Source organism: Crocodylus porosus, unplaced genomic scaffold (assembly GCF_001723895.1).
Source record: "Crocodylus porosus isolate Cpor-Errol unplaced genomic scaffold, CroPor_comp1, whole genome shotgun sequence".
Lineage (NCBI taxonomy): Eukaryota > Metazoa > Chordata > Crocodylia > Crocodylidae > Crocodylus > Crocodylus porosus.
In genome coordinates, this window is record NW_017728931.1 from 90,288,556 (window position 1) to 90,308,405 (window position 19,850).

At 43.5% G+C, this 19,850-nt stretch overlaps 1 pseudogene; it reads right to left on the reverse strand.

Moving 5' to 3' along the window:
• Nucleotides 1–12,406: 12,406 nt before the first annotated feature.
• On the reverse strand, nucleotides 12,407–19,571 carry LOC109315984 (annotated as a pseudogene).
• Nucleotides 19,572–19,850: the final 279 nt, after the last annotated feature.

Here is a 19,850-nt window from a genome sequence, read left to right on the forward strand (position 1 = left end):
CAGCACCTGAAACCTTGCCAAATCTTTCCATCACTCTGGAAGGCCATCGTTCCCCAAGAGATCCTTGGGACATCCTCCAATTTTCTGAAAATGTTAGAAAACGGCAATAGGTTTGGTGGTGTCTCCTGGTGCTGGCACCTCTTCTGATAGCAGAGTGCATTCTCATGGGAATGGAGTTATGAGTGAAGTACTGCTGTGCTCTCACAGTCTGTGGCTACTAAAACAACCCCTTTCAAGTCATTGACAGCTTGGCATAACTTAAGCAGTGCTGAGTCTGTTCCAAATTGTGCCAGAGATCAAGTGCTCTCCCCAGGAGCCAGAAGATCATGGAGCTGGAAAAGTAGTATGTTACTTTTTGCCTTCTCTGCCTTAATCTTGTGCCAAGCTCAGGTGGATCAAAGAATCTGGTTCCATAACATATAATTAATATATCAATAAAAAGTGTACCTTAAAATATTGCTGGGTTTTTAGTTGCAGCCATGTTGGTCTAAGAACATAGGCAGCCAAGGTATTTTGGGTAGACGTGATATTTTTTATTAGACCGAGTAGTTGGAAAAAAGTTTTTTTGCAAGCTTTTGGGCTCAATTATTCTTCTTCAGGCATATGTTGGTCTAATAAAAGATATCACAGCTACCCAAAGAGCCCTGCCTGCCTTAAAATATTTAACTCTATGTCATTAGCTTTAAGATAATCCTCCACCATGAGCAGTTGGAAAATAACTATTTAAGAGTTTTAATTAGTCATGCACACTCCAATTTAACTTATTATAAATGACTTCAGAAATGACCCTTTGTATGTTAGTTTTGTGATGAACCTGGTGTGCTGTGGGGGGAGCAATTTGACATGCTTACTTCTCAGGACTATTGAATTTTACTGCTGTAAACCGAATGAGAAGATTTACATAGGGGCAGGTGGAGTCAGCGTTTGGACAGAAATCTAAATCCTATTTGAATGTAGCACAGAAGACAGACATGGATAACTGTACTTCTTAAAATCACTAGCTTATGGCCATAGGGCTTTTGAGACGTGTGAAGTACTGCTAACTGTACATATATAATTTTTCTTTTTCTTGGATCACTGTAACACCCCCGTTACTGGATGGAAGAGAGCAGGGCAGGGCAGGGAGAGCAGAGCTAGTGAAGCTTGCAGAAAGCCTGGCTTCAAGAAACAGCTGGTGTGAGTAGCAGGGTTACATGGGCTGTGGGACTCAGCCTGCAGATACGGGATGCTGATTAGAGAGTTAGCAGCACCTGGAACCTGCTAACAGAGAGCTGGATCAGTTGAGTGGAAGAGGCAGGAACAAGGGGCCATATAAGCCTGCGGGTAAGAGTTCAAACTAACCCAGATTTTCAGAAGGGTAAGGAGGCCTGTGTGGAGTTTCACAAAAACAAGCATTTTTGTATTATATAATTGATTCCTTTTGGGTTTTGGGTAACTGGGACCTTGGTTGTGGCACAGGAGTGGTTTGGAAGGCACAATGAATAAAATCAGAGTAATACCCATGAGGCACAGGTGTGGCTATAGGGGCACCTGGAGATCATGATTAAAGCCCTTAAGGCACAGTGATAGGGTGACCATCTTTTCAAAAGGGAAAGGTGGGACACATACCCACTTCCTGCCCCCACACCCCGCTGCTGTAGCCATGGCTGGACAAGAGCCAAATGTATTTGAGTCAGGGCAGATGTGGATTGCTTGCTGTGAGCTTGGAGCTCCCCACCCTGCTGCCTTTCCCTTGGGATCACCATGCTAGCTATACATCCCTGTCCACCTGGCAGCAGCAGAGGGCACAACTTGACATTGCCACAGGCCCTGCTGTTGCTGTGTGGGCGGGAGGCATGTCACCATGGTGGCACAACCAATGCAAGGCCCCTGGGGGCAGGACAGCAGGGCAGGAAGCCCTGAGCCTGCATCCACCCCTGCCCTGTGCATAAATCTGGAAGGCATGTGCCCCCCCCCCATGCCCTTCTCCTCCTGGATGAGCCACCTGTGGCTCTATCCTTCTCCTCACCCTGGCCACAAGCACTGCACTGACTAAACAGCGTGCCCAGCCCCTGCCCCACTCCTTCCCTCATCATGGGGGCCTCAATATTTCCCCCCACTCCCGATATCCCCTCCCATAGACTTACCTGCAGCGAGCTGAAATCTATGTTTCCCAGCTGCATTTCCCAGTCACATGCATGTGTGCAGGTGCACACATGCATGTAGCACCCTCTGAGTTCTTCTCCCAGCAACCCCTTACAGGCTGGAACACTGCCAGCCTGCAAGGCGAAACCCTCTATTTCCTGATCCCTGAACATGCTGTGAATCAAAGACAAGTGCTGTCCCAGAGTCATGCAACCCCAAGACCGGGACTTGAGCTTCCCGTTGCAGGAATGTGCCACCCAATTAGGGATGGGTGGTCATCCTACACAGTGAGAGTAGGTCTGGTCTAGGGCCAATAGTGCCAGGGCTCAGCAGAAGAGAAACAGTGACAGAGGGACCAGAGCTGGACAGACTGAATTTGTGGTCAGAGAAACCCTGAGAGACTCAGTTTGGGAGTGGAGAAGCTCCCAGTACTTTACTAAGAAAGAAGGCACCAAGGAAGAAGCTATTTTAGCCTCTAGGGACAGCGTCCTTAGTGTATCATTATTACCATCAAAGGCATGGCAGGAAAGAGCGAGGGGGTTAGGGAGGCCAGACAGTGAGGCAAGGTAAATGGGGCCATGGGGGGGGAGGGTCTTGCCCAGCTTCAGAGATTAAGTCTTGTTACACATTGTTTCCATATACAGAACTATAATACTGTCAGAAAATAGTTCACTAGCACAAATCTTGTTTACATGTCCTATCTGTGTCCTCTTACTTTACCTGCCTATGTTAAAGCACCTAGATGAAGACCACTGGAAACTGTCAGACCAAATGATGATTCTGATGTACAGTTTATCTTTTATGTGAAGTCCAGAAACCAGCTTGAGAGGAGTAAGAAGGAGGGTACTGAGACCCTTGTTAAACAGTGCAGAGAGGAGAAAGTTTGCAGAGATTTCAGCAAATCAAGCAGTATGCCATCTTATTTTGAAGAAAACATCTAAATTATGTGAGCTTTATTCAATTCTGTATTACCTGTTAATGTGGAATCTAAAACTGTAGTAGAATTTTCAAAAGTACCAAGTAATTTCTAATAGTTTTTAACAAATGCTCTTTTAGGCATGACTGATACCATCGGTTTTGTTTAAGTTTAGCCAACACTTCTCTTTATAGATTATGTCATTTATTCATATCTTTATCAAACTTTTAAATCATTTCGGCTGAAATTTATCACACAAGTGTCTGCTTTGATCTGAATAGTTTTGTTAAATTTCAGCCAAAACAGTTTGAGCAAATCTGAGACCCTGGTTAAGGAATATGTATCTTATTTGGTCCACATTAAAAAAAAACCATGTGAATTTTATTTTTATTCCTCTAGCACCCTACTCTTTGGAGTAGCTTCATGAAATTTGGCAATGGGGTTGTCTTTGTGTGAAAGTCATGTCATTTGCCATTTACCATCCCCATGAAAAATGTCCCCAAATTTGACCAAATTATAAGCCTTTGAAAAAAAAATCACAATTCAGACCAGATCAGTAGCGTAGGAGAGTTTAAGACCTAAACTCTCTGAGATTAAGGACAGACATTACACATAAAGCAGGTTAAGTGACCAGAAACTGGTTTAAACCTGTAACAAAGCAGATGTTCAGTGCATATAAACCAGTTTGGAAATGACTGAAACTGGTTTCAGATAAATCTGGTTGAATGTAATATCAGACTTAACTGATTTGGGTCAAACTGGTTTATGTATGTCCATGACCCTTTTCTGGTTTGAGTTAATCAGAGTCCCCCAGCATCCTGGCATGCTCTCTGGGCTGTGTGAAGGTCTCTGCTCCAGAGAGCTGGGCTGACCCATCCCCTCTGCTCCCTGGCTGTTGCTCTGTTAGAGACTGTAGGTACAGCAGGGTCTGCCTAGCTTCCTCCTGCTACACCCCTCCCCCTCACTTCCTGCTCAAGCATGGATTCCCTGCTCCCCTCTGCCTTACACAGACACCTCATCATTAGCTAGCATACCACATGCTGGCTATGGTCTGTGCTGTGGCAGACAGGACAAAGGTAGACAGGACTGTGTCAGTTTAGGACTTTTTGGAGCTAATCAACAGATAGCTGGTAATGTCTCTGTGTTCTTCCTTGGAAAAGCTGTTTAAGAAGAGCTTGAATTAATAGAGAGGCTTTGTTTTCTGATGGGCTGATAAACACTGAGTTAGGAGTGATAAACACCTCCCTAATCAGATCATCCTGCTGGGGCCTGGCCACACTCCCCTCAGCTCAGTATTGTGGAAGGGAAGGGAGGGCTGCTCCAGTGCTCCCCAGCTTCTAGCTTGAGCCATTGAAGGTATGTGCCTGCATTTCTGGGATGTCTTTATGGTTGAAAGTTCCATCCTTGATAAGCATGTTCCATCCCCTAGCTGACTAGACTATATGTGTTTCTTTCTCAGGTAAGTCTGTGCAGCACAATGTAGTACTATATAGAGAACCTAAACTAGCATGGGTGTTGGAAACAGTATAGCCAGGTTAGTATGATGTCCAGGCTAATTAACTCTGTCATGCAGTTTCTGCTGCCTTGTTTCATGCAGATATCTCCTTATATCCTACCCAACTCTAAAGAGAAGACAATCACATGACATTATTGGAAGAAAAGCTTAGAAATGGGAGAAAGAGTTTATTTAACCACAGGTAAATAAGCCACCCCATATACTTAATATAAGCTTTAGGTTTAGGTATGCATCACAATTAATTAAATGGGGGTTTTGCCAGTAACATTAGTGGAAAAAAATTAAATCACTCTGTAGAATGCATCATGTGTATGCTGTGTTGTGAATTCCTTTTAGCACACGGAAATATATTTATATTGATTTTAGATGCATGTTAAATAGGAAGAAAACTGACCAGTATTGTAATATACTGAATAAGTATTCTTGCATTGCTGAAGTTTGTGCTATAGAAGAATATACTTTTGTTTGTCACATAAGCAAATGACTTCATGAAGATATCTCCAGTCCTCATTGGCTTAAGTGGGATCAGAAAAAGGCCTGTGGGATTTCTTTCCTCTGAAAGAAAAGGCAAGGACTTTTCTTTTAAAGCAGTCTTTGCCCTGCCTGAGCACATGTACTAAGACAACGTCTAGCCCCATTACAGGTTGGAGAAGGCTAGGCAAGGCCTGCTTTCCCACAATCTATCTTTTGCCATGTAAATGTCCATTCAGATCAATGGGAGTATATGTGTAGCCAGCTCTAAATATAACTTTCATTTCACAAATCTTAATATACAACTCAGACCTCATATTAGGGGCATCAGAAGAATAAATGTTTTACACAGGGTAGAACAAGTTTTACTGATTCAGTGTTCAATCACACTTTCATTTACTGACAAGTAAAACCAGATTTTTTTCTCTTGAATATGTGTACATCTTTTTCATAGGGCATTGTTTGGCACTATTAAATGTTAATAAAAGAGCATTGCTAATCATATTTACTAGCTATAAATTAGGAAATAGGTTGTACACTTTAACCATTACTGTAATGCAGTAAGTAATCTTGTGTGTTATATACCCCTTTATTGTCAATCAAAGAGAACATAAATAGTTCTTTTTAAACAAGTGATATATTATAATAATAAACGGCTCACTGACATTTCTAATAACAGCTTTGGAGGTATGCATGTGACAGAGTGTAAAGTTATGACCTGGCAGTTCTCCAGAACATTTTATTTCCTCTTGCCAACATTTTATTTTACTGAAGTGTAAAAGAAGTGACAGGTTATTGTGTCTGTAATACTAGTTAATTTTTAACTTCAAAAACTTTTCTGTGATCTTAAAAGCTTATAATTTGTTCATAGGCACAAGTTTGTACAAGAACTCTGCAGCATCTGTATGTAATTTTAGCAAACGATATAGTGGAAACTTGCATTCTCTCCAAAACCAGTTTAATTAGATGTGAAAAGTGGGTTAAGCTCTTACATTAATTATAATAGCTATAAACAGAAGACCAAATGTTTACATATCAAACTTGGTACAAGAAGGTGTGGTGTGCCTCCTTCAGGATGATGAACTTTCTCAGTCCCCACCAAGATCAATGGACAGCAGCTCTGGGTACCAAAATAATTTGGGGGGTGGAGGCAGTAAAATAACAACTGCCACCACAGCCACACAATTGTGGTGGCGACACAGAAATCAGAGTCAGAACTTGAACATGTGTGACTTCCAACCTTATGCTCATTTCTCAAGCTCTGTGGCCTTCTACTGGAACATTTACCTGGCTGACATTGCTTTTGCTCTTGCAGAGTTCTGTATTTGGTTTAGATGTCACGATTGTCACCTCAACTGTAGGTGACACATTGGTGTGTTCAGATGCTGTTGTGTGACACCCTGCACATAGGATGATAGATCAGTTGCTACTACTTCATGCATTTCCCAAGTTCTAACAATGAATTTTTCAATGTATCCACAGTAAAGACCTTTGAATTATATTCTCAGATTACAAAGGAACTACATAGATATGTGCTATCTGGGAATCCAGAGTGACATGAGTAAAATCCATAGATTCAGAGAAGTTAGGGACTGCAAGGGACCTCTCAAGATCATCAGGTCCAGCCCCACTGCACTTGGGCAGAAAAGACATGGCTCACTCCTGAGAAGATTTGGTAACATATGTGCAATCCTCTTCTTCTGTAGAACATAGGAATTACCATGTTTTTCCTTACAACACTAATATGAAGCCCACAGCAGAAGTAAGGCATTATCATGGTTGGAGTCCAAAGTAACCAAATTCTGGGACACAGTCTGAGGAACTCAATAGACTTTGGAACAAGTAGTTCACATGAGTTCTAGTTTTTGAAGTGCCAGACAGGAGAATTAGTGCTGCTGCTAATTAGGTCTTGGACATAGTGCTGTGTGAACCTGTCTATGCTGGTTCCTGTTTGGGAGAGAGCCTGTGGCTACTCCTTGCATTGGAAGCAGCATTACAAGTGGCCAAGCTAATTAACTCTGTCTCTTAGCAGGGCTAATTGGTATAGCTGTATTCAGACAGTGCTGAGAGGCAGACCAAGGCTAAGTACAGACAGTCAAAAAGCCGGAGACTGAATTGATTCAGTCTTTGTAAATTGCTTAGATTGAACTGATAAGAAAGTGAATTGATGTTCACTTTTCAAAACTGAAAGGCAGCCAGACCCCTGCAGTGGCCCATACCAGAAGCGAGGGGCCAGCCTACTGGCCAGTGCACAGAGCTGGGAGATGCATGATTTCCCCAGCCATGCTCCCTCTTTAGCCTCCAGTCAGCTGCAGAGGGGACATGGGGGGAACCGCACACAAGACCCCCAGCCAGAGTCTCTCTGGTGCTGGGGGACAGGGGAAGAGGGAAGCCCCCAGTGGGGTATTTCTCTCCCTTCGCTCACCAGGATACAGGTGCAGCTGTGGTTGTCTGCCCCTGCTGCTTTGTGGTGCTGAGCAGCCCTGATATACTGGTGCCTTGTCTATACTATTGCTCCTTACTCCCAAGCCACAGACCCCCAGCCCTGCTGGTGGCCCTCACTTCCCACTCACAGTTCTCTGGCCCTGCTGGTGCCCCCTAAGCCTGTCAGTGCCCCTCACGCCCTACTCACAGGACCCTGCCCCCCAGCCCTGCTTACCGAAGGGGCCCCCAGCTGCCAGGGCTATGGAGTCAGGGACCCAGGTCCACAGCACCCTGCCTGTCTACAACAGTGCCTGAAACCCAGCCGCCACCTGTGGGAGGCAGCGGCTGCTGTGGCCTAAGTGGGGAGCAGAGTGAAGCCTGGCTTCCCCAATGGGTGGCATGGCCAGAGCAGAGCCCATGAGGGGTGGAGTGTGGGCTGCCTGCTGCGGGCTCAAGCTTCCCGACCTGCTGCCCTCCCCCAGGGACCTCTGTGGCCCAGCAGGCAGGACCTGGCACAGCAGGGCAGAGCGGGGAGAGAGGCTCGTGCCACCACTGAGACCCCCACACTGGTGAGGTGCCCCCTGCCCCCCCTGGCAGCAGCAAGGGGCACAACTCTGTGCTGTTCCCTGCCCCCCCGCTACTGCCCAGTGGGCAAGGGGTGCCTCACCATGGTGGCATTGGGCTCACAACGGTGGCACCGAGCTTCCTTACTCTGCTCTGCCCTCCTGCACTGGTCCCACCTGCTGGGCTGTGGAGGCCCTGGGAGAAGGGCAGCAGGGCAGGGAGCCCTGAGCACACTGACGGCAGCCTGGTGCACCCCCCCCACACAAATCTGGAGGGCACATACCCCTCATGGATCCTCTGGGAGTGTGCTCGGTGGCAGGGAGCCAGCCCCGCTTCCCTGCCCCCTGGACGAGCCACCTGCAGCTCTGTCCTGCTTCCTGCCTAGGCCTTACGGCCACACACAGCCCCAGGCCCCAAGCCCCATGCACCACACCAGCTGGGCAGCAGCCTCAGCTCTTCCCAACTCCCTCTATGGGGGCCTCAATTCCTGCCCCCCACCCCCACTAATTTACCTGTAGGGAGCTGCGGGAGCTGCTGTCCAGGCTGTATGTCAGCCATGTGCATATGTACATGCGCACATGCACGTGGCATCCCCTGCTGATCACCCTCCTTCTGGAGCTCTGCCAGCCTGCAAGGGGAAACCTGCCTTTTCCAACACTTGTCTCCTTTAAAAGAGAAAATCTGGGTTTTTCTCCTTAAAACGAGAAAATCTGGGTTTTACCACATTTTTACATGGTGAATGGAAAACCTGGATTCCTGGTCATGGCACAACCCAGTCCAGCCTGTAGTGCTGGGGGAGTGCAGTGTGGTTCAGAGGGGAGCTTGTGGCTGGTGAACTGAGGAGGTAGTGGCGGAGCCTGCCCACACACCTAGTGTAACAGTCTAGGGTGGCTGCCCCCTTGTATAGTGTAGTTATGGGGGTGTCATCCAGATGCACAGTGGGTGTGGAAGGGGGAAACACAAAGTAACATCTCAAGGAACCTATGGCTCTCACTCTTTAAGCCTATGGCTCCTGCTGGTGCAGCCAGGCCAGTATGTGGCCCCAGCCACTCAGAAGTCGGACAGATGCAGCACCCTATCAGGATGCCAGGCAGCATATGCCCCTGGGGACTATTTTCCTACGGAGCACCAAAGGCAACTAACTGTTCCAGGTAGAGAGGTTGCTATTGCTTGGCAACACTTCAGATTCATAGACAATGCACAAGCAAATCCTTGAACCCCTTGAACACTAGTGAATCCCCTGCTTCTGATAGACGAGTTGCATATCACTTTTTACCTTCTCACTAATGCTCCTCATTTTCCCTTTTTAAAATTTTATTTAAAAACATCCTTCAACTCCTGAAGCAAACGTATTTTTTCCCAACCCCAACCGACAGTGAGCTTTCAGTGTGCCAGCAGGAACACTTCTAGGGCAGATACGCTTTTGAGAAATTTTTTTTGTGCAAATTTTCACAGGCCTTTTATTTTACAAAAACATTTAATCAATAGCAACTTACTTCTCTACATTATTTGCCAATACTAATTGAAAGGATCTCCAAATATAAGAAAAGTGCATGCATCAGTGTTATGTGTAAAAGAATGTGCAGAGAGTTGTTTGCTGTAGTCACCCAGATCTGTTCTTCTACAAAGAAACGTAAATAGTTCCTTGGATTTCTGCCTTCTTGCCTTTGACATGAACTGCCACTGGCTCTTTGCCTCTTTTTCACCCCTGCCCTAATGTCATTCCACCTTATTTGGCATTGTGTCAGGTCACTGGGGTAAACTCTAAGAGAAGTTATCTTCTCTCTAATCTCATGCCAGATGATTTTCCTGACAAGAGCTTGAGGTTGGATATGTGCCATCTAGTGCCCATTTATTTTTTTTTGCCACATTTTAACACATATAAGGATGTTATTTTCATATTCTCTAAATTTAGAATCTCTCTTCCTATTCAAATATGATTCTTCACTGGTAGTAGCTCTCTCTGCTTCTGTTCCCTCCATTTTGTTTAATGATATCTAATGTTTAATTGCATTAAAAGGAGGATTATGAAATGGCACCTAATAAACTAATATGAGTTAAGAAATAAAATAGTTTATAAGCAAAATGAAACACGGTCTTCAAGGAAGAAGTTTGGATTTTTAAATTATATTTATTATATTTTTAAATCACACAATGAATATTAAAATATTTTGACTTCAACAATCAAGAAATGTTACAGAAACATTGCATTTTCTGAATGTAGCTGAAGGGCATAAACACAAGCCCTCAATGAAACGGGAAGATTCAATGACTGAAAATGACAGCCTAGGGCAGAGACTCTCAAGCTGTGTTTTAGACTCAAGGGACCCCTCCGAAAATGCCACCTCTTAGTTTTCACTCATATTTTGGCCATGGAAAAATAATAGAGCAATTATTTTATTGCAAAGAACTGAGAAAGACCATAACAGGTCAGAATATTTTTGACATTATGAATTTCTATTTTAAATCTCTGGGTTTATCTTGTGAATCATGTATAGGTATGTGAGCAACTAATAGTGCTAATAACGGGTGGCATCTTTAAAAGGAGTTCATGGCACCAGCACCCTGGTTAAGATTCACTGGTTTAGAACATGAGTTTCAGTGAAAGGGAACCATTATAAACTACTCTGTTATTGTTATTCTGTCTTCTATATCTGAAGAGCATTTTCTGCAAAGTAGTTAGCTAATACAATGAGGTTCAAGATATTAAGAAAGGAAGATCTGTATTATAGTATGAACTCTTTCCAGTGATTGAAGAGATGCAGTTCCGGTTATTTCATTACTTCAGATTAATTAGAAAACTGAAGTTGCAATCTGACCAGTTTATAATTCTAAAAAGTAAGGGTTTTTTGGCTCTTGTCTTTTATTGGACCAACTATATAGAGTTGTAAACAAAAATGTGTGTAATACTTTCCCAACCATACAGTTGGTCCAGTAAAAGATATCACCAAAAAACCCTACTTGCATATTTCCTGAACCATCACAGCTACAACAGCTACAACAGCATTGCAACCCTGTTTTACAATCTGTCAGAGCTAGTTTTTGCTAGCTAACGATTTCCATGTATAAAATACATCAGCGCAAAGATTAATATATAATTATGCTTAGTGTCCCTCTGAGATATGTTGTGAGCCTGATAGATACAGGGGCAATACACCCTTGCAAAAACTATTGAATTCAATAGAGATGTAGAGGCATAATTCAGAGCATCATATGGCACTAAAGGCTGCCATCCTAAAGGCTGAGGTGGATGAGGATTTTTTTTCCCAGAGAGGAATGAGATACAGCAATAGTAGTAGTATCATGTATTCAATGAGGGCAGATTCTAATTTCAGATGCTTGCTGTGTGTGTCATATTTCTAAGGAGGTCTTTTACTATGTTTGAAGTATTATATAACCCACTCTACTGAATGCAATACAAAAGCATATTGTTAGGATATTGAATAATGAATGCTATGTATATCAGATTAGAATGTTATAGCTTAATCTGTAGCAAGAATTCCCATGCATTATCAAAATGATCTCTTTGAAATGAGAGAACCTGATTCTCCACTTCACGCACTCTGTACAGTTATTTACAATTGTGCAAGGAAATGCAAAAGGCTATCAAATCAGAATGGCAGAGTTTTACAGATAGTCACTTTGCATACCTGTAAATAAGTGCCTAAGATCCAGGCATTGGAGCTTTGGGCTGAGAAAGCTAATTATGAGAATTCCATACATGTTACAATATATATGTGTTTATATACAAAGACAAGTGTTTCCAAAACTAACAGCAAAATGGGTGCTGACACAAATGTCTACAACAGGAGTGGGAAACTAGCAGCAGCAGGGAACACTGATAGTGGCACTGTTGAATGCACCCATCATTTAAGACTGTAAAAAAATGATCTGGTCCAATAAATGATCATTGCACAGAAAACAGTTTTGTTTCAAAATTGCTGTTACTTTCTGAAACACCCTTGTAAGTAGTGCATGTAGTGAAACATCCCTTGTTACAATGTAGTGCATGTTGCAACAGAGAGAATCCAGGGGGGTACAGGATTGCGGTTGCAGTTCCCTTAGGTTGTGCACTGCTTATGCAGGGAGCTCTTTGAGCTCACCAGCTGGCCAGTACAGGGTCTGGCCAGAGTCACTGCTTTTACACAGCTCTGGAGCACAGGGGGTATGTGCTGCTACTGTTCACCCATCACTTTCTTCCCTGTGCTCTGCATCCAGCCACTGAGGGTATACTGCTCCACATCCAGTTGCCGGGGGTACACTGATCCAAAAAGCTTGAAAACCCCTGTATTAGAAAATGGAAATAGTTAAGAGCATGCTCATGCAGCCTTTTATTGACATTGAGGTAACAACCTACTTTAAAGACAAAAGTTGTGTTCAGACCTGTGATGTCAACAGAAGCACTGCTTGTCATTGGACCAGTTAAACCAGAATTCAGCTCTTTGTGATGATCTGAGAGCAAGGGAATTCAGGAGAAATGATACCTCTGACTAAAAAGAATGAAGGACAGTGTGATAAAGAATGACCTCAATCTGAGAAAGGAGTTAATCTTCATTATGTATAACCTAACATAGTTATAATTTTACTCTGCCAGGAGGATTGTAATATCTGTATCAGGCAAAAAGAGTAGAAGAAGAAAAAATAAACAGTACTGAGCAATGATCAAGGTATGAAATGTTGTGGAAAAGGAATCATAGATAATTAGGGTTGGAAGGAATCTCAGGAGGTCACCTAATCCAACCCCCTGATCAAAGTAGGACCATCCACAACTAGATCATCCCAGCTAAGGTTTTCTAACTGGGTCTTAAAAACCTCTAAGGATGGAGAGTCCACCACCACTCTGGGTAACCTGATCCAGTGTTTTACTATTCTCCTAGTGAGAAAATTCTCCCTAATATCTAACCTAAACTTTGCTGTAACTTGAGACTGTTCCACCTTGTTCTGTCATCTGTCACCATGGAGAACAGTCTCATTCTATCCTCTCTCAAACCCTGTTCAGGTATGTGCTGCAGGGCACTAGGGTGCTCTGCTCCTTTAAGGGCTGAAACTCCTAGGGAGAGAGCCCTAGCAATCAGTCAGGAACCCTCCCAGCTGCTGGTTACCAGGGCAGCAAGAATGATAGAGTTGGCCCACACCTGCCAGCAGTCAGCTGACCAGAAGAGGCAAGGCCTGACACGTATATAAACCCAGAGCTGGGACCAGGAAGGCAGTTCTCTGCCAGCAGCCAAGGGGGAAGGAGCTCTCCTAGAGGAAGCAAAGGGAAGAGGCCTGACTGCAGGTTCAGCTTCTAAGTAATGTTAAGGGGCAGAGCATCCCTGTGTGGCTTATGTTATAGCCTAGGGACTTGCATGTTGATTTCTGTTTATAAGACCAGTGGATTGGGCTGAGGCTATTGGGGAAGGAAACCAAGGCCTTGGAAGGACTCTGTGGGAATACCATCTGTGAGTCTTGGGGCATGGTAAAGGGGCGATTTATGCATCTAGCCCATAAGGCTGGGGGAGTCCCAAGACATCCATTTTGAAATGGGACCCACAAGGGGTCCAAGAACCCATGGGGTTCAGTGGGGTCCATCAGGAACATGTCCAACTAGATTTAAGGCAGACTCCCTGTTTATTATAGTTACACCAAGACATGGTGGGCAAGAAAAGAGGGTGCCCATCGGGCTGAAATGGCACAGTCGAGGGGCCCTAGGGGTATCATGGCCAGCATTGGGGGACCCCATCCCGTGACAGTATGTTATTAAATCCCCTCTCTGTCTTCTCTTCTCTAGAGTAAATAAACCCAGTTCCCTCTCTTCAGAAGTTATGCGCCCTAGCCCCTTCACCATTTTCATTGCCCTCTGCTGGACTCTCTCCAGTTTGTCCACATCCATTCTGTAGTGGGGGGCCCAAAACTGAGCACAATACTCCAGATGTGGCCTCACCAGTGCTGAATAGAGGGGAAGAATCACTTCCTTTGACCTGCTGGCAACACTCCTACAGGTGCAGCCCAGTATGCTGTTAGTCTTCCTCACAACAAGGACACACTTCTGGCTCATATTCAGCTTATTGTTCAATGTAAATCCCAGGTCTTTTTCTGCAGAGTTGCTGCCCAGCCAGTCAGCACCCAGCCTGTACTAGTGCATAGAATTGTTCCATCCTAAGTGCAGCACTTTGCACTTGTCCTTGTTGAACCATAGGAGATTTCTTTTGGTCCAATCCTCCAATTTGTCCAGGTCACTCAGAATCCTAGCCCTACCCTCCAGTGTATCTACTACTCCCCCCAGCTTGGTGTCATCTGCAAACTTGCTGAGGGTGCACACTATGCCATCTTCCAAGTCGCTGATGAAGATATTGAATAAAACTGGCCCCAGGACCAACCCCTGGAGTACTATACTTGATACCAGCTGCCAACTAGACATCGAGCCATTGATTACTACGCTCTGAGCCTGATGCTCCAGCCAGTTTTCTATCCACCCTATAGTCCATTCAACCAACCCATACTTCCTTAGCTGGCCTGTGAGAATGTTGTGGATGACTGTATCAAAAACATTGCTAAAATCAAGGTATATCTCATCCATTGGTTTCCCCACATCCACAGAGCCAGTCATCTTATCATAGAAGGCAATCAGGTTGGTCAGGCATGACTTGCCCTTGGTGAAACTATGCTGACTATTCCTAATCACCTCTTTCTCCTCCAAGTGCTTAGAAATGGATTCCTGGAGAATCTGCTCCATGATTTTTCCAGCAACTGAAGTGAGGCTGACCAGTCTGTAGTTCCCTGGATTCTCCTTTTTCCCTTTCTTAAATATGGGCATTATGCTTGCCCTTCCAGTCATCCTGGACCTCTCCCAATTGCTATGAGTTTTTAAAGATGATGGCCAGTGGCTTTGCAATCACTTTAACCAACTTCCTCAGCACCCTCAGGTGCATCCCATCCAGTCCCATGGAATTGTATATGTCCAGCTTTTCTAAATAGCCCTTAACCTGCTCTTTCACCACTGTTCGCTTCTTGCTTCCTCCCCAAACCGTACTGCCAGGTGCTGTAGTTTTTGAGTTGAACTTGCCTGTGAAGACTGAGGTAAAAAAGTGTGGCAGAGTACATTTGGGTGCTTGCCTCTTTAAGGGTTTGTACAGGCTGCAGTGAGGCAGCCTGCACATGGGAGAGGCAGAGTGATGCTCTCCTCCGGGAAGGATTTTAAGGGAGGAGGTGTGTGACAGAGTACCTTTAGGTGCTTGCCACTTTAAGGGGGGAGACATCACTGCCAAAAGAGGATAGGCAGTCAGCCAGCCAGCACACTGGAATGATGGAGGCTGCAGCCCAGCTTCCTGATGGGAGGTGGCCTATATAGGAGTCTGAGAGTGATGGGGCCAGCAGCTGAGAAACAGGGTATACGGAAAGGCTGGACTAGAGTCCCCAGGAGAGAAAGCAGCTCAGGAAGAACATCCAGGAGCTCAGTGAGGGAGGAGTTGGACCAGGGCAGGAGGGCCTGCAGTTGGTGCTGGGGCATGACCTGAAACTACACCCTGCTAGGGTTGGATAGGTGTGGTGGGGCAGTCCCCAGGAAATGCCAGACCAATGCCTTTCTAATGAAAGGTGAGTATGGGGTTCTGAAAAGCCTCAGTCTCCACTGCCTTCTGGGTGATCCTGTGGAGGGGAAAGGCTAGGGGAGCACACCCTAAGAGAAAAGCACCAGGCTTGGGCAACAACACAGGGGCCAGGAGGGCCCAAAGCCTGAGAATGTGAGACTTGGGCAACAGTACAGGGGGTCAGGAAGGTCCGAGGCCCAAGGCCTAAATGGGAGTAGAGCCTAGTGGGAGGCCTGAATGAGGGTGAGGTCAAGGCAGGTCGATAGATGTCTGAGGCCTGAGTGGGCCATAGGACAAGAGTGGAGTCCAGGCACATCAACAGATGCCTGAGGCCCAATGGGTGTAAAGGCCAGAAGCCCCAGTGTGGGGGGCATGAGTAGAGGCCACAGTGAGGGGGTATGTGTGGTAGCCAGAACCAGAGGGGTTACTATTATGAGCAACAAATATATGCTCTTGGAGGCATTCAGCAATTGTATAAGCAGTTAAGATTAGCTAATGCAAAGCTTGCAATTTTGCAACCTGCAAGTGGAATTTGTCTGTCACAATTTAACCAAAGTGTTGAATCTAACTGTTTGCACTGATCATGGAACCACTGAGCCCCCAAAATAAGCAAAGCTACAAGATTAGCTTATCTAACAGGTTTTTTATAATATAATCAGTGCATTCCAAAGAATCCAGGAATAAAAAACTAAGGAGTTGAGCTTAGGCAGGTAATGCTAATTTCAAACCTCAAAGTAATGTGGTGTAATTTGCTTATTGGGTGAACCTGAGTTCGGGTGGTAGGTAACCTTTCATGATAATTACTAACACCTTTTGATCCCATAGGGTAAAGCTATAGGGCAAGATTGTGAGTGGCTCTAAAGCCAACAGATTAACATAAGGTACAAAGAAGCACGTATGTCAGGTGACCAGCATGAAGGACATGTCTAAGGACACCTGAGGCCACATTTGGGCCAGAGGCCGAGTGTGGCCCAGTAATGATGCCAGGGAAGCAATAGTGGAAGTGATTTTTGGATGCCATCTGTGAGGCATGGGATACAGTAAAGGGGAGGTCCATCCTTGGCATCAGGGCATTAAATGGGCAGCATTCCACCTAGAAACAACTTCTGAGTTACAAAAAAGGCATGGCAGATGGGTGGACTGCTCTAGACAGGTAGCAGATCCAACGTTGTGACTAGCCCTGTGATGGCCCCGTCACAAAAAGGCATTGAGTACTTCAGCCTTTTCTGCATCCTCTGTCACTAGGTTGCCTCCCCCATTCAGTAAGGGACCCACATTTTCCCTGATCCTCCCCTTGTTGTTGACATACTTATAGAAACTATTCTTGTTACCCTTCATATCCCTTGATGCCTGCAACTCCAAATGTACTTTGGCCTTCTTGACTTCATCTCTGCATGCCTGAGCAATGCTCTTACACTCCTTCCTAGTTGTTTGTCCAAGTTTCTGCTTCTTATAAGCTTCCCTTTTGTGATTTAGTTTACTGATGAGTTCCCTGCTAAACTAAGCTGGTGTTCTGCCATGCTTGCTAGTCTTCCTGCACATGGGGTTGGTTTGTTCCTGCACTCTCAGCAGGGCTTCATTAAAGTACAGCCAGCTCTCCTGGACTCCTCTCCCCTTAGACTGACTTCCCAGGGGAACCTGCTCATGCATTCCCTGAATGAGTCGAAGTCTGCTTTTCTGAAGCCCAGGCTGAAGTATGCCTATGCCTGAGTTTTTGTGCTAAGGATATAGGTCTTAGTCAGCCAGTACTAAAAGAAAGAGTGAAAATGATCTGTAAATTAAATGTGAGATTACAAGCAGACAGCAAATACCTAGTGCAGATCTTATTCAGTTAGCAGGGCAGTAACAAATCTTTCATTTCTATCTAGTTCCAATGCAGTTACAATGGTTAAATACTACTATAATAACAAATGGCCAAAACCAGATTGCTGTCATTTTTAAATTCTATAGTATCACAAAATATATTACCACAAACAACCTAAACGAATTAAACTTTCATAAAATTATAGTAACAATGACAGAGAATTGGAACTGATTTAATTTATATAGAATGGTAAAGTTAAAAGTACACAGGAATGCTGGGCAAGAACTTCTTTATGCAAGACAGTTTCTTTAAAAATTAACATTTTCTTCAAGAAAATTTAAGTTTTGCTGAATAGAAACTTAATATTTTGTTTCTTGCCCATCCCACCAAATAGAAATAATTTGATTTGCAATACCAATTTTTTTTTTTCATTTTGAGCCCATTCAAAAATGTTGTGACTATTTGAGCTGTCATGGTGCTTCATACCTATAGCTTTTCTTTATGAGCTAGGATCCTTAGGTGGATGATTTCTCCCATGAGCCCTCTGACATTCTTTCTGGTTGAAGAAACATGGTACATTATTGGACTAACATAACAGTGCACCATGGAATCTAATGGGCTTTGAAACTGGCTTTCAGATGAAGTCACCTGAATTGTTTGTTACATCTTAAAACTAGATTCTTCCACATGTCAGAAAATGTAAAAGTAGGAAATAGATCTGTATAAAGTCATGGAACAACTTTCACATAAAGAAAAAGTATAAATATTTGAAGTGTTAAGTTAGGAGTCTACCAAGAGAGAATATGGAACAAGTATTAAAAATAATGAACAAGTTGGTGAATGTAAATCTGTTGGTCATGTTTACCTTATATTACCATAATATATTCATGGTCATATTTACCATATATACCTTATATTTGTGTGATATACTGACAAGAATGACACTTCCAATGAAAATGAAAGACAGCCAATTTAAATGTGATTTAAGGAAATGTTTACACAATGCATCTTGGGATGGGCAACTCCTTGCTACCAGGTATCTTTCAGATGAAAAACAAACAAGAATTATAACAGCCATAGTTATGTCAGTTGGGATTTTAAAGAAAGAAAGAAACATATAAACTCTAATTTTTGGCATAAACCAACCTTTTAATTTGGAGGTATAAAGAAACTCAACTATTAATGAGTATTGCTGACTACAGGTTTTCCAGTACTGACATACTTTTCCATCTATAGGTTCTGTGTTTCTTTGATACACTGTTGTATGGGACCCAATGCTAAATGCCTAGAATTGCTAGCCAATCTAGGTGATCTGCGTGGTCAATGGTTGTGTAGCTAAACCTCATCTGAGAAAATAAAAGAACCAAGTCTGACACATAGCTGTGGGACAGAGGGTTTTTGGCACACACTCAAATAAGAAAAAAAAGAATCTGATTCCCTCAGTGTCAGCATGTGCTAAAGTTACTATATTTGGCTAAAATCTTCAGGAGGAAATCTCTAGAATAAATGTAAACCAGTAGATGTGCTGTGTCTGTTGGTTAGGAATCTTTTCTGTTGAAACTGATCTAATTTGTTCTGTATCAAAAGCCTAAGTGATGGCATGTATACTGCTAACTTTGGATCATTGTGTCAGATCAGCTACTATTTCCTTTTGCCACCAGCCATGTGGAATATCACCAGAATTCAGCTGTTTATTTTAAAGACTGATGTCAAGATTGTAATAAAAATTTCTGTGACCCATATTCTAAACTAGGGGCTTTTCTGAGAACAAGCTGCAACATCTCAACCTGTTCAAATATTTGGCTTTATAAGTATAAATTAATGGGGAAAACCCTTCAGATTTCAAGTAGTTACTTTGGCTCCCTGTCAAATTCAGATACTCTGAATTTGTTTTAAAATTGCTTCATTGTTGTGATTTAAAGCCTTTTACCTACTTTAAATTTATTTTTTAGAGATTTAAATAAAGTACAAGGTGCAAGGCTGTGGAGGATTTGGCACAATGTTTGTAACAATGTGGAATATACATATGGTCTTATCTCATGTGCTACTCAGCATATTCTTGTAATAGAAATACAAGCAACCACTCTAAAGTGGTAACAGCTTCTTTGCCTACATTTATCTATATTAGGGAACTTATCTACCTTTATCTGCATTAGGAAAAGCTGTCAAAGTTCGCTGATGCATTGTAGCTCATGTTAATACTCTCCTTAAGTGAAAGTGCAAGTGAACACTTATATCCGTATTTAGCTGGTCAAGATCAATCAGAGGAGGAAATTGCTGGGTTTTGCCATTTATAGCATATTGTATCAACCTGCTAGTTATTGTCTTCATATATAAATGAATGATTTTAGTGATGCATTCAGAGTTAAAGTTGCAGTGAAATAAGACCTGATTTTTCCCCCTTTTTTGGCAATTAATTCATTAAGTACAAAAAATACAATTTTTTAAACAAGAGGAAGATGT